At 36.0% G+C, this 16,428-nt stretch overlaps 1 long non-coding RNA gene across 1 annotated transcript in view; it reads left to right on the top strand.

Moving 5' to 3' along the window:
- Positions 1-16,428, top strand: part of LOC140334062 (uncharacterized) — a 420,558-nt gene that overhangs the window by 368,090 nt on the left and 36,040 nt on the right. The window lies entirely within an intron of this gene.

The following is a 16,428-nucleotide window of genomic DNA, read 5'->3' as shown; positions in this document are numbered from 1 at the left end:
ATGTACATATGAGTATTGTTGTGTTCTTTAATAAAAGAGTGATGATGAAATGCATCACAGGGGGATGGTGCAGTTGGCTACACATACATTTCACCCCAGCATGATCTATGTTACCTACACCTGACCCCTGCACACACTAGGTTACATACACCTGACCCCTGTACACACTAGGTTACATACGCCTGACCCCTGCACTATATACATTACATACTTGTGATACCTGCATTCTGTGCATTTGTGCTCTTTACCGAAAGCAAAAGAGAATCAAGTTGAAAACCATGAATACCACAAGTAATGGTAAAGCATATTGTATTTTGGCATATTTTCATCTGGTGGCTTTCAATCAAACCAAAAATGTCTGTTTGAATAGACAGACTGTACAGAACCAATTGTCTTTAATTAAATCAGAGCACCAGCCTGTGACAGTACTTTTCCAGCTAACCTTGTATTCTAGGCAATGTAATTTCCACCTATTTGGATGCCTTAGGTTGGACCCCTATTATTGACCCATCTCTCACCATAAAGCTATGAATTATAATCATACCTTCACCATTATTGATGACTATTAGTGCAGAGGTCATAATTTAGTATCTGCTCACTCCTATATAGCTGGAGTCTTTTAGTGGTGTATAATAAATAACATGTATTGGCCTCCCCATTTCATACCTGTTTTGCTGGATTCCAACCAGTCTGCCTTTTTCAACACATACCTGCACTCATACCAGCAGTGGAGGATGGTGGAAGAGATGAGTGCCAGCTGCCATGCGGCGGTGTATTAACCTCATCCCCTAGTGAACAAGCATTTTATTCTGCATTAGATTGGGGAGGCCATTTTCATTTGCTTTCTTTCTGTACAGAGTTCTCCTGAAACTGTATTATAAAAATAATGTCCCCTTGCTGCCTATTTTGTTATTGTATTATATAGTGTATTTATACATTATAGTATTATATAATGTATTTAGCTGTACTTTAGTCACCACTTCAGAACCGCTTAATAAGCCCTGGGCAATTTTAGGAACTAAGTGCAGTATTGTAGGCAGGTAAGGAAAAGCTATCATGTAAATTTGTTTATCTTACATGCACTGCAGAGGAACTATTCATGACTCATATTTCTGGGAATCTGGTCACCATTATTATACTTGGAATGCACTTAAAAGCTTCAAAGTAAATAGCAAATAAAACATCCACTATCAAACTGAAATCTTCAGATCTAATCGAGTGGTATTACCATACTCATTTTGGTGTATTTGTGTATGTACATTTCCTATTTTTTTTTCAAATCAAAGTTAAAAAATAAGTCTGCAAAGTATGTCTGGACCAACCATTTTTGTCCTAAATCCCTTTTCCAAGCCTCTAGGCCTCCAGAAGCCAGCATTGTTAGTGATCATCCAAACTAATAACATAACAACATGTGAAAAACATTAGGTTCTTGAATATAAAGGCTATTGTGAGGAACATGAATAATTTAAAGTGAACTTTTCGCTTTGCCTTTCAAAGAAAAATAACAAGTTGTCTTAATAGTACACTGGAACAAATCAGTCATAGAAAAGTTGAAACCTTGTACATTGGTGCCAGGTATTTTTCATTGAACATTTGTAACATTACCAAACCAAAACTTTTTTTTTTGGAGAGGGAAAGTAGAGAGTTGTTATATATTTTATTTGTTTTATCACTGGTAACAATGTTAGTTTATTGTAGAAGTATTATTTTAATGCCTTACTCTAGCCTTTATTGCCACCATTCTGTGTAATTGTCTGCAAAGAGAAACGGACATGATCTCAGAAAGAAAAGATTTGCTCTTTTATAGAGAAAATTTGGAAATAATAATGCTGCCTAATTATTACTATATGATTTATCTCTTCTATTGAATTCCCCCTGATAATAAAAGTATATTTTCTAGAATAGTTTTATCCTAGGCATTTCTGTGCCTACAGAATCATAAAATCATATCTGTACTAGTACAAAACGATTCTTCTTCTGTAGGAACGTGCACATGTGCACTTTCTACACAGCCTGTTCTGCATGCTTAGAGTGGTGTGCACACAATCTGGCTAGGCGATTTGCCTCCCCTGGTCCTGTTAACCCTGCACCTCACTGCCATGATCTGCCCCCTTATCTGAACCCTGATTAGCTGACAGGGTATTTAAAACTAGGGCTGGCCCCAGCACTTTGCCCATAATAGCACTTATTCCTGTAAGTGCTGGAGGAATCCCGTTAGAATTCTGTTGATGACCATTGTCTGCCTTGACCTTTATAGTTTGCTGCCTGCTCTGACCTTTGTTTCACCTGGACCTTGTACTCTCTCATCCCCGGCCCATCCGATACTTAAAGCAAAATCAGCAGGAGGTTTTATTATACTATTTGGTTTTCTCCTTATTTATTTCATTTGTAGTTTAAAACTCCAAAATATATACCAGCAAACACAATTATGTTTTAATTAAAAATGTTATAAAATGTCTATAAAATTAAATAAAATTTCCATTAAAAATACAACAATGCCCGTATTAAAATTTGATTTAAGGTTTTTAAAATTTCCCTCTCCAGATTTGAGAGATGACCAGACTGTATTGCTAAACTGCAATAAAACCTGACTTTGCTGCCTGACAAGGCTGTGTATATGAGTGCCTCCATCTTTAGCAGGTAAAACAGTTCCTCTATGTGTATTTCAGCTGTGTTTTAAGCTGTGTTTTCACGCTTTAAATTTTGTAGCTTTCCCAGCTAGTGACACCTAACTTATTACCTAAACTTTAACGACTACATTTATAGTAGGCATGTACACAGGAGGCCGAATTGTGTGAATATGAGAAAATCATATTACCTCTTTTTTATACTAAGATGTATTATTTGTAAATGAATGAGATCTGTATCTATCTTTTCTGCTCTGCTCTTTAGTAGCACATTATTTGTTTAAGTATAACAGGTGTTTTTTAAGGACACCAAATGGTATTGTCCATATTACTCACAGTTCATTATCTATACTTTGTTTAGTACACAGTAGAACATTGTGAACTTTCTATCAGGACATTAAGTTTAATTGGTAGAATCTATCAATAAGATAAAAAACAGGCTTTAACTAACACCCTTCAATTAAACATAAACTGCGTTAATAAATTGAAAACTACTACAAAATAAGGAACAATGCAATAACAATCTAAACGAATTCTAAGAGTAAACAGTAATGTATTTCAAAGGACCAAAGCTAAAACAATTATGAATCCCAAGTGGTTAATATAGCAGAAAATGTATTGGAATGGGGTCTGAAAATATTATTTGCAAATCACTTTATCATATCAAACCTCACAGTCCTACAACCTGACATGATGTAAATCTGCAAAGTATGAAGACTATTATTACCTATACAAATATACAATAGTTAGGGTGCGTGTACAGCAGTTAAAAAAAGTAAAGTCCTAATATCTTTTCAACCCCCCCCACCCCTTACTTGCACAAATGTACAATAATTCCAGTTATATGGGAATGCCGCATATATCCTAAACCCCTGCACAGACATCAGAAAGAAGTCAGAATACTGTCGCTGAAAAAATTATTTTGTGATTGTTTCCAGTGGCAGGAGAATAAACGAGTGCTGTAAACAAAGCACTGTTCTGTTCAGATTGATGAATTGGGGGACCACTGTATACATTCATCTAAAATGTTACTTTAAGCGGAACTAAACCCAGTCTATACTCACCTGATCACATTTCATGGTGCCACAATTGTCCTCCTTGTCCTTTTCATCATTATGACCTTTGGCCATCTTTTTTGGCCAGGCAAGGATGACATATTTGACATGTGAGAGTTGATTCATTGCCATCAGATACAGTTGAAGATGGGATATGCTGGGTATCCAGTGGAACATGGATACCCATTAGTGTTGGTCGAATAGCTCACTATTCGATTCGGCAGCTATTCGGCCGAATATAGCAAAAAAATTCGGGTGGTGGAACATCGAATTCGAACACCATTAAAAGTCAATGGGAGAAAAATTCGGGTTTGTTTCAGCACTGTGCAGAGCTTCTACAGCCTCCAAACAGATGTAAAAAGATACATTAGAAAAAGATATATAAAAAGATACATTGTAAAGATATACATTGTAAAAGGATACATAAAAAGATACATTATAAAAAGATACATAACACTATTACATACCCCTGTGCTTCACATCATATTAAAGTGCACCTGTCAAATCAATTTTAGGCTAAAGTTAGGTACACACTTCCAAAAATTATCTGAGAACCAACAGACTGGACAACGAGGGGTTAACACAGAAGCTGGACAGAGATACCACTGAATTAAGCACCAGGAGGACAGGAACTAGCTCACAGAACTAGAGGCTCAGCACAATGGAGACATGTTGCACGAACACTAGGTGCAAAGTGTGAGCTAGCGAAATAGCCAGAGCTGGTCAAGAGGCTATTTTCTGATTGGCCAGCAGATTGGACGGAATTAATAAAACGGAAATACCATAAAACTTGGAAACAGAGGCACGCCCAGCGTCAGAACTGCCCGCATGACCAGGAGTGTGACAATCCATCTATTGGTAACCACTCATTTTTGTTAGTTCTCAGCATGCGCAGTCCTAGAGCAGATCAGATACAATTTTTTAATTTTATATGTGTTTTATTATGTATATGTTTAATGTATATGTATTTTTTCAAGAAGACTGGCTCTACCCTTGAAAATGTGTCCCTCTCACTGTACCACGTTGTCAGCAGCAGGGAACATGTGAACAACAACAGTTTCTGGCATCTCTTTTTTCCCTTCCCTTGCCAAAACAATCATAACATCAAATAAAATCTGCATTTTATTCCTAAGAAGAAAGGTTACCCAGGCCTGGAGTCTTCAGTTTTTTGGTCTGTTGGTGCTGTTATCAAACAAGCCATTGAACATTTTTTATCCACCTAAACCCTAAGCATTGCAGCTTTAAATTATCTTGGAATAATACTTTCCCGTGACTTGTATCTGTACTTTGAAGGGTCATTTTTTAAACATTTTTTTAGGAAATAAGATGCTTGTACTTTACATTCTCACATTTTAATAATGAAGATTAGCTTATCATTTGCAAATCAGTTTAAAAAATGAGCCTTCTGACAGGTACAATGAGATTTCATTACCATCAGATCAGTATATAATCTTCACCAATTTATGAAGAATCACACAAAATGTGCTATTTTGGTTTAGTAAAATGAAATCGAGTTTCTGGAAAAAATGTCAAGCAGTCCTGGTCTTCAGCTAGTTTGGGAGGTGAAGACTGAAGAAAAAAATTGTGTACATTACTTGTAACTCACAACACCAAAACTCCATGTCTATGTGGAATAGATAACCAGAAAACAATGAATTATTAAAACTTTATGTGCAAATGCATTTGGTATACAAAACTAGGATATTACTTTTCTATGCAATATTAATTACATATGCTTCAGCGGATAAAGAAAGCTTTCTTAGTGATGGAAATTACCACACTTATGTTTCCACATAAATACCTAAAATGGTCTTCATTGTATACATTTGTTGTAGCATCCTTGCCACCCTCTGCACTAAACTTAGACCCTACGAAAAATGTTATCATAACCTGACCTGGCAGGACTAAGGTCAATGTAATGCTTCTGTTTCTCAGCTATCTGTGATTCCATTATAGCTCCGATGATGACTGATCCTTAAGACATCCTCAGTGGTGAGAGGACGGACCAAATACAGGAGATCCATGGTCAAAAACAAAAAAGGGTGCCCACCACCCCTTCTATGTTTGTGACAATAGGCTGATATCTATGATAACGTATCAAAACAAATTTTTACTCTTTGTTAAGATTTCATTACATAGTACTGACCTTTAGTAACTTTTTATCTTTCTCTGCTGCCATTCCATTGGTTCTATTTATAAAGCAGTGAATCTGACATTCCCTGGTAGAGAATCTTGCAGGTCCTTATGTTTCAATAGCAGTAACTGATTCTCCACCAGGGAATTTCAGATACCTTGCTTTTTAAATAGTTTTTTAAAGAACAGTGTGTTAGCACTTAATCTATAACTTGTATTGTAACTTTTTATCTGAAAGTCAAATCTATTTTTAAGAAGGAATGCTTATTATTTAGAAGGGACTTTTTATAGTGGCTTGTTTCTCAATCATATGTCAAACTTCCATTTAAATGGCAAGAACATTGCCTTTTTTAGCATTAAGTACCTTTTTGAGAATTGTCCTTTTTGTTGCTAGTTTGGAGCAGCCTGACCCAGATGTTTAAGTGTTTCTGTAAAGAAAAAATCAGAGGAGTTTAAAGCTGTAACTATGTTTTTATGTTGTTCAAAGGCTAAGAAGGAACAATAATTAGGTTGAAAAGAAAAGTGAAAACATATATTTATATATATGTTTTCTTTATTTTACTAACATATCTAAACATGGTCATTAAAGTGTGAATTCTTTGATGGAAATGATGAACAAAAACTTTTACTAATCCTCAAGCCATTTGCAAGTGACAAGACCCACTGCAATTTCCACCAGATAATACCAATGTACCTGGTGTTCTTCTTTATATATATGAATGCTGATGGAATACATACCCCAGGGAGATTATTCAAAGAGCTGTGCCACAATTAGTGCTTCCAATATGTCCCCTTAAGGCATCACAAAAAATTGGGTTTGTCTCTTACTGAGCTTAGATTATTGTGCAAAAGAGCACATGTATTCCAAGTGGTTCAACTAACCAAAAAATAAAGTAAAAATTTGCTATTATTTGAAGAACAGAATACCCCAGCATCAGCGGTAAAACAACATGTCCATCTGTGCTCAGTATGAGTAACAATTGTCCAGAGATTGTAAAGACCCTGAACATAGTATTGTCACTTAAGTTTCTACCGGATGAGAGGGGCCTGTGAGAACATGATCATCTTGAGAGAACTTGATCAAATATTGTATATTGTATTATTCCTTTAAATGTGTAATGTTTTAATTACAACATTTCAGTTATAAAAAATTTAATGAATTCCCCTAATTTATAAACAACTGTGGCTTTTGATAATACATAATACACATGTTTGGGAATTTTACTAAAACTGTACATGGCGTTCATTGTTAATGGAGAATCTATACTTTTTTTTAATTGATAAAAAACACAGCACGTGCAGCTTTAAAGCACAAATAAAGTTCCACTTTAATAATTTCCAACCCCACACTTCTTTATTGCAGAAGGAGACAGGCAATATCTCTTCTGTAAAAAAACATATTCACCTGTCTAATCGCTCACTTCAACTGTGCTGATAGCTGGGAAACCTGTGGATGTCATGACTGAATGAAGAGCAAAACATGCAATCGAAGCGCCACTATCCTCTTTTAAGCAGAAGCAGGAAGTAGAAAGAAGGAAGAAGACTGAGATCGCGGCACTAGACGGCGCGGGACCCTGGCGGATCAGGTAAGCGCTGTATTTACTAACCTTCCATAGGTGTTCCAACCCAGAGTGTGACTCGGGGTTACCACTTTTAGCGACTTTTTCCTACCCCGAGTCACACTCGGGGTTACTGCTAGGGAGGTTAAATGGATTTTTAGGTTTTCGGTAGGCCTGAATGCATTTATTGTACTTGAAATAAACAGGCTTATCAAATTATTTTTGTAGGCTAAAAAAGGAATAATAAAAAGAAACAAATACAATATTGTTGGAAAAATGTATTGTTGGATAGATCTTTTTATGAGAAAATTAGATTACAAAGCAATTATTGATTCTAAATAGAAAAATTCAGAAGTGGCTCTCCGTTGGAGTAGAAATAAAGTGCAGCACTGATAATTCTACTTAATTAGAAACATACATGTTATCTCCCAGGTAGCCTACATCATTATCCCTACTTCTGGATGCAAAGTATAAAGGAAGCTTTTGCTTGAAATACTGATTGAGAAGCAGATAATCATGATGGTTTACATTTTTACGTAGAGTGGCTCTATGACATGGTGAGAAAGTACTGCTAAGAAATTCAACTACATTACTTTTTATGGCTAAAGTTACATGCACTGCATGCTGCACTAATATTTCTACAGTTATTTCGTTTGGTAGATTAAGATCAAACGCCAAGGGAAATAAGCAGGGATCTTTGTGTAAACACATTATTTTAAGCACACATTATAGGGATAAGAAAATAAGTATGTCCGAAAGACTAGGTTCAGACCAGAGGAGGGAACAAGCTTTCCCATTCATTTCCCAGTGGCTGCCTGCACCTTTCCTGTTGCTTGGCCCCCCACACTGCTGCACTGGTTTCACAAGCTGAAAAAAACGCAGCTTGGACATTTGACAGCCAGCGGCAATGAGGGGTACTGAATTGCAGCACCCATTTTTGGGCTGCCACAGGTGAGATGATACATGTAGAGTCTCATTCAAGAAAGTGATATAGTAGCATGAGGAAGTGGTAACTGCAACCTCACCGCCGGTCTAAACATAGTCTTATTCTTTGAAAATAGTCTCATAAAGTCATCCCTCTCTGAGTAAATAAAAGTCAACACAAAGTTTCCAGACTCAAATGTTTGTTGGCTATATTATGTTTAGGTCTTCGGACTTCAACAGCACATAAACAACGACCAGATCCAAATAGTGAACAGAGAGTCCTCCCTGGCATGACCTTTATTAACACCACAGAAATAACACCACAATAATAACACCACAGAAATAAATCAGTTTTTGCCTGCCAATCTAGAGTTTTATTTATCATGATAAAAATTAAAAATGCATTCTCTTAGCCTTTTATGTTAGTTTTCTGTCAAGCAGTGGAGGACTGCTCTGGGGATTTGGAGGCATTTGATCCAATGTCAGTAATAATAATTTGGGTTGGTGGCTTTGAGTTAAGTTACCTTACCAATCAGATATCAATCAGAATTGGACCTCCAATCAGCAACACATCATGGTCATGATTTAGCTACCTGCTCCCTGTTCGGACTTGTGATTACATTGTCTTGCAGAAAAAAGTCTTTCAGTGTTAACTTAATTTGCAACTCTGAGATGTTATGTCACCTATGGTGAGGTCTATGATATGACCTATATCTAACTAAGATGGCACAAAGCCAAGAAAAACTCTTCTAAGCTCTGAGGTCTCCAACGGGAGAAAGCACTTCAGCTGCTTACTTTGTTCATATGTGTCCTTTCCCACTACTAAATACTAACCTTTACTAACCCTCCATTTGGATCAACCAGCCATGGAAAAGACCAATAATCCCCGACTCATATCACCCACCATTGTAAAAATCAATGTACAATTGAATTTAGTCCTACAACACCCAAAATCTTATGAGGGTATTGTCCCTTTACCTTTAAATATTGTTACAATGCTCTCTGGTGTTATGATGCCCCTCTAATTTCAAGATGTGTGATTTTTTACATACTTTACATTTATGTCAAGGTCCCTGCTGTACTGACAGCCACTTTTACAATCGTAATCACTGTGATTACCTAAATAGAGACCTATAAAAATATTAACGCACTGTTGGCAAGACATCAGCAAATAATTGATCTGCAATGTTTTTGTCACATTTGACAATGTTTTTAGTCATATGCACAACCAAAATAAACTTTTTTTCACATGAGGCTATGCATATTAGGCTTGTTCCTACCTTTAACACATTTAAATAAACCCTCAAACCCTTCACCTACTTTCCTACTGATATTAGTTTCTCCAATTGCTAATTAGCCAAATTCAATTTCTTAGCTATTTTATACTTTGTCCCCCAAACTCTTAGATTGTGTGCACACTTGGGTAGGGCCCTCCTGTGTCTAGTTTGTACTTGCTATGTATGCAGGCTTGTCATCTGGAACATATGTTGGTGCAATATAAACAAACGTAAATGATAATAATTACCCTGCAAATTATTGATATGGCATATTCATTTATTTGGCATACACATATTTAGATGCGGACCAGGTGTATCTTAATTTGTCTGTGTACCTTCAGATTTGTATATTTACTTGCTGATTTTTGTTATGTCATTACCACAACTATTTGACACTTTTGCAGTAAAGACCTGCATTACTTGGCCTAAAAATGGTATCAAACTGAAGATGTGGGGGTATTTTTTGGGGTATTATCTTAAAAGTAGTTAAAGCTCAACTTTACTTTACCATTGATTCCAGGGACATTGGTGCTGACCAAGGCAGTCGGTATTACAAGTATACAGTAGGAAAACCACATATACACATTAAACACACAATGTTCACTCTTCTTACTGTTGCCCAAAGTAGGAAATGGTTGCAATGTTTGTTCTGATGTAGCAAACTTACAGTTTCTTCCTTGATGCCAACACTGAATATCGTTCATTAGTTTACAATGCTCAAAAAGTATGCCTATTTTTGCAAATATAATATATAAGTAAAAAAAGCACATCAATCACAGCTGGATTCAAGTTCCTAAATTACATTTGTTCATTAATATTTATATAATTATCACTTTCTATTGTTGGCTCTGTTGATTATTACAGAATCTGACAGAGCTGGGCCCATTCATATTTATTCCTGCACCCTGAAGAGCAGTTTTTTGGCAGTAATCACAAAGCTGACAGTTACTAATAAGTGCCAAGAAATGAACATATATGAATGCAAACAGAAAAAAAGAACAAATAAAACTCCTTGTTCAGCTTAGCCTGTTGCAAATGACTGTGTTTTTGTTCATGAAAGCGGCAAATTCCCCTAATCTATTAAAACTAATAAAAAAATAATTTTGGTGTCAAATAAATGTTAAAACCATAATATAGTTATAACAATTTAGAAATGACGACACAAATGTTAAAATAATATATCTTGCTAAATCTCCTATTAAGTGACACTGCTGCTCAGTGGGGAATTTGTATTTGCTACGAACATTTGTTACATTAAGCAACTGACCTTCTCAGTTAAAGGCCAGCTCACCGGTGCTGTCACATGCTTGAGCTAGATCTTTCCATACTAAAGATGAACTAAACCTAAAGATAAATAAATTATGAGCAGGTGGGTTCTTGCAGAAGTAACTGGCAATCTAAACCTGTACATGTAAAATGTAGAGGCATAGTCAATATTAATTACACACAACTGATCCAACAGCACATAACCATGGGATTTGTTGCCATAAGTTACTGCATTTTTCACACCACCATTGCTTTTAGCACTGTTTTATACCGAGGATTTATTAATAATAATATTAAAAGTAAACATTTTTTATATAGTTCCAATATATGGCAGCGCTGTACATTAAAGAGGGACAAAAGACTGACAGATACAGACAGTGACATAGGAGGAGAGGACCCTGGCCAGAAGAGCTTACAATCTAAAAGGTAGGGGAAGTATCACACAATCGGAGGGGGATATGGAATGGTGGGAAAGTAGTAAGGGTTTTAAGAGACATAGGAAAATTAGAAAGATGGGTTTTGAGTTCTCTTTTAAATGAGCAGAAAGTAGGAGCAAGCCAAATAAGACGTATATAAGATTTGCTAAAGCATTGAGACAATGCTACTGCATGTTTTTCTACTAAACCATAAGTTATATCATATTTCAAAGTTATATTGCTTGCCAAAAAGATCTTTATTCTTATTTTCAAGGCACACATTTTTAGACCACAAAAAAAAATCACCACCTTATGTCATTTATGCCCTTTAAAAGGAACACAAATGAAATTGTAATTATCAGCATTTTAGCTGGGTACAGCTTGACAACAATAAAAGGAAAGTGCATTGTATCTGCACTGCCCCAGATTTTATCACAGCAAGAGATCAGTAGGCCTCCTCTGTACCGCTGAGCGCTCTGGCAGGTGCAGTTTAGGTCTAATTCTTTTCAGATATTTTGAACTGTCAAAAGTCTGACATTTTGAGGTAAATTTATTATGCCTAGTACCACAAGGCCATACAAAGCAAATCCTTACTGGATAAAATGTACAAGCTAGGCCACAGAAATATAATTATTTTTCAATGGAATTTTCTATTTGTTTTTTAGCAAATGCATAATAAGTAATGTATATTAAATAGATTAAAGATCTGTTATACTGTTACTCCACAAAGGTATAGGCGTCTCATTTTTACTGCTAAGTTGTGTCCTATTAAAGGTGTCGGTTGTTCCCTGACAATCTATCCAATTAAATATGCTATTTGCAGATTTTAACAGGTTGGCAGGCAGCAACTACATTTCAAGGAAACTTTAAAGAATCAAATGGCTGAAATAACATTTTTGTAGAAAAAACTAAGCCTTCAATCTCATAGCTGTTTCCTTTTCCTATAGTGGAAGGCACAATGGGGTGCCCTATACTCATCCTTCCCCCCCCTCCCCTCTGCATAGAGCAGAAGAGCACTGTGTGTACAGCACTTGTTTGTTCTCCTGTCACTGGAAAAGATCCCAAAAGAACATTTCCACAGCAAAATCTGATGTCTGTACAAGGCTTCAGGCACTGCTCCCTTTGATTGTCAGTCTAAAGAGATTTGGAGTTGGTGGTGTTACTGCTGTGCTGCTCATTGTTCTCCTTGCTGGAGGCTCTGGTTTGAGTTAACTAATATCCAGACTCTACCAAGATTGGCAATACTGGTGAAATAAAAATATTAGGGGTCTGTATATAGATTATAAAATATACTCTGCTTATATGAAGAATAGTTACTGTTGTTCTCCTGAAACAGAAACCGCCAGCAGGATGACCCTGAAAGTTGAACACAGAATGACCTTAAAGGCTGATAAGAAATCCTTGTGGTTGGAACCAGCTTGAACAAGAATCCAAGATGGTGGACAGTCATTGCTGTGCCAAAAAAAATATCCAACCCATTAACTGCTTATGAACTTTTATACCTTTATGGACTTCCGAGTATATGGTATTGGACATTCTGCCTAATGACAATTAGATAATGGTTTACGCCCTCCTATACAGGAGTAATTCTGTATGCCTGTAAAGATTGATATATTTCCTTCTTTTAGCTAGAATCTCTGTGCTTTACCTGCTAAGCATTTGATTTTCTCTGTTGCAACAAAAAATCTTCTTAATTCGGATCTACTGTCTCATTTCTGATGCAATATTTGGAGACTCCCTAAAAGAACCAGATAATGGTGTCCAGTCCTTTGCCCTCTATCAGCCTTCCACAAATCAGCTCCTCAATAAAAACCATAACTTGGTTTACAGACCATGCAGGTTTGTGACACAACTCGTATGTCCACCCAACTTTTCTACTGTTCATGTTTTTGTTTTGCCACTTCCATTTACAATTGCTAGCAACATTTCTAGTCAGGCTTATCAATTTTCTACTGTACTTATGTAAAGTTTCACCTTTTAATCAATTATGAATTGTTAGAGGAATGTTACCTTTTCTCGGGAGCATTGATATTCCATGATAGTGCACTCTTAAAACAACCATTTTCACTTCTTTAATACATTAGGAGAAGGATTTAGATAAATAACATGTGCGTTTGCTTTATGCATATTTATTTTCTTCACATATGATATTATGACACAATATGATATTATAGGAACTGTGGTGATAAACTTACAAGTGAACTGGAACAAATACAAATATTTTATTGGTATCAAAAGAACATATTTCATTTAAAAAATAAATAAATAGCTGTCATAATTTATCACCTCTAACTTGATTTTAAAAGCTCATCCCTCCAATATATTCCCCAATGGAACTAAACATGTCCATTGTGATGTAAACCAAGGTCAAATATCTTGGTAAATACATTTACAGAAAACAATATTCATTGTGCCATGATAACAAGCTTCAGAGGAAGAACATCCTCATTCAAGTTGTATACATTGGGCCTGATTTATTAAAGCTCTCCAAGGATGGAGAGGATACACTTTCATCAGTAAAGCTTGGTGATCCAGCAAACCTGGAATGGATTTTTTCAGTCATTTGCTTGTTGTTAGCAAACGTTTTCAATCCTGGACCAGATCCATTTCAAATTTGCTGGATCACCCAGGTTTACTGTTGAAAGTGTATCTTCTCCAGCCTTGGAGAGCTTTAACGAATCAGGCCCACTGTCCAATAACAAACCAATGTCTGCAATGCAGAAAATATTCTTACAGTAAGTATTATTTATAGCTATCAATAACATAACACTAGTCATTAAAGCTTCAGTACAAGTTGTAGACATTTTTATTTATTGCAACACAAGTATCTACCAGGATAAAATGTCATGATTATTACCTAGAAGTTCAATTGTAGGTATAATACAATATGACTAAAATAGTACTTCCCAAATGAGCATATAAGACATTATAATAAAAATAAATAATCTATTCGGTTTTTCACTTGGATGCCTATTATGGCTGCTGTTTAAAAATGATTCATTGTACTAGAACAGTATTTTCATACATATTTCAGAAATAAGAAGCACATAAAACACATGGTAATATTTTTTGTTTGTTCTAAAATAACATTGAAGAGATGATAGTAAACCTAATGATATCTTCAAATCAGAATCAGCTGCTAGGAACTGTGGGTTTTAGTCATTAAATTTTTGTGAAGTGTACAAGAGAAGTTTGTTACTTAAATCATAAACAGCAGTGTCATCTAATGCTGAAACGTGGTAAAACATTGTGACCCAATACTAAATTGTGTCAAAACTGAACTAAACCTTAATTCAGGCATAGGCAATTAAAGCTGAATTTTTTAAGTGAAACATTACTACATTTTTTTGACTTTGGAAGATAAAGGAAAAATTAACAGTAGCCAATCAGTCAACGCCAAACACAATCATGAACCATGTACAATAAATCTATACAAAAGTTCCACTGTTTAACAAATAGAAACCCATGTAATCACAGTAGAGAATAAAGTGCCACAAATATAAACTGATGACACAGTTTTATAAATTGCTTAGTAATGGCCCAGTTACAAAAGCAACTGAAGGTGGCAGAGCACCGAACAGAAGGCAAAGCTAGGTCACCAGCTGTCTCTCCAAGTTTATATATAGTGAATTAGAAACATTTATAAAGGTGTTATTTGGTACAGCAATTCATGGTATTAGTAAAGTTTGCCCATGTTTCAAATCTTTTCGGATATTTGTCTTTTTGAAGTAAGACCTTAGCCTATTCCATTTTCAATATGTGGTTACGTTAATTGGAATTGGTGTACGGTGGGAGTGACAGAAATCCAGCACTGAAGAATCCTCTTTCTACCAACTGCTGATAAAATATTGGCTATGCTATTTGGCTGCTTTAGATAGGTGTAAACCATCCTGTCTAAATAAACTCAGAACCAAGATACACAAAACATTGTCTAGCATGTGACATGTGAGTGTTTCCTGAGCAATCCCATGCTGTCATTGGCTGCTGGGGCTTTATAGCCTCCCTGCTTCCAGACTTTGGTGCCTGTTATAGCGTTAGCTGGGTTTACCTGTTCTGGAGAGATTCTCAGTGTTTTTCTGTTGCTGACCTTTGCCTGTTCCTGACAATCCGTTTGAACTCAGCCTGGACGGACCTTTGCGTGTGACCCCGACTCTGCTTGTGCCTTTTCCTTTGTACCGCGTTTGGTGTACTGATCTCCTGTGTTTGACTTCAGCTTGTTTTCTGGATTCCCTGGTAATTTCTGTACTGTGTATCTGTGGGTTCCTGGTCAGTTGCCAGGCTATCCCCAGACACCATCCCTTGCGTACCTGGTGGCAACCGAGTGCTAGGAGACATAACCAGTCTCCCAAGGCAGAGATGGGGGCTGCTATAGGTGAAGACTGCAACGTTAGATTGGCAGACTGGTGGCTGGAGAATACTGGTACCGACCAGGGCCTTACATACAGATTAACAGTATTGCAATACTGTGGTTATCATCTACAAAAAAGATTAGCTTATTTATGCTTCATGGCTCATTACCACCAATGTGTTTCGTGGATACATTCAACCTCTTCATCAGGAGAGGTGGATATAATGTTGATATCAGGGCTGCATTATTTCAGCAGTCAGATTTCACCAACTGCCCTAGTAAGATAATCAGTAAAACATTTTCTTAGAGGTAGGAAGGATGGCGGTAAGACTGCATCTTGTCCAAGATAGCATCAGATATAGTTAATTCTTTTGGGGCAGTTGCTGACTGCTGAAATCATGCAGCTATTGAGAGTAATATATAGTGATTATAATAATAAAGCATACACTACTAAAGCGTATTAAATACTAAAGCATACACATAAATGTTTTTTCCTAATGTTTTATTCGACTGATAAAAATTAAACTGATCCTTGGGATGAACCACTAGTATATGCTATAATTTACTTAATTGATATTTGATTGCTATTATGGTTAGTTTTATCATCGTAATAAACACTTAACCAACCAACATAAAATATCTGTTTTTATTGATTAATGTTTTAAGTATTTACAGGGAATTGAAAATACCGCTAGTAATACATTTCCACATATGCTAATTATTATCTGTTTTTCCTTATACTTTTATGTTGCTACTACTAGCAATTGTTTCTTTCTACTATTACATTGTAATTTACATTTTATTGCTTTGTAATGCCTCGGGT

Source organism: Pyxicephalus adspersus, chromosome 6 (assembly GCF_032062135.1).
Source record: "Pyxicephalus adspersus chromosome 6, UCB_Pads_2.0, whole genome shotgun sequence".
In the NCBI taxonomy this organism is placed as follows: domain Eukaryota; kingdom Metazoa; phylum Chordata; class Amphibia; order Anura; family Pyxicephalidae; genus Pyxicephalus; species Pyxicephalus adspersus.
Note: the sequence above shows the minus strand (reverse complement) of the source record. Positions and strands in the feature narration are given on the sequence as shown.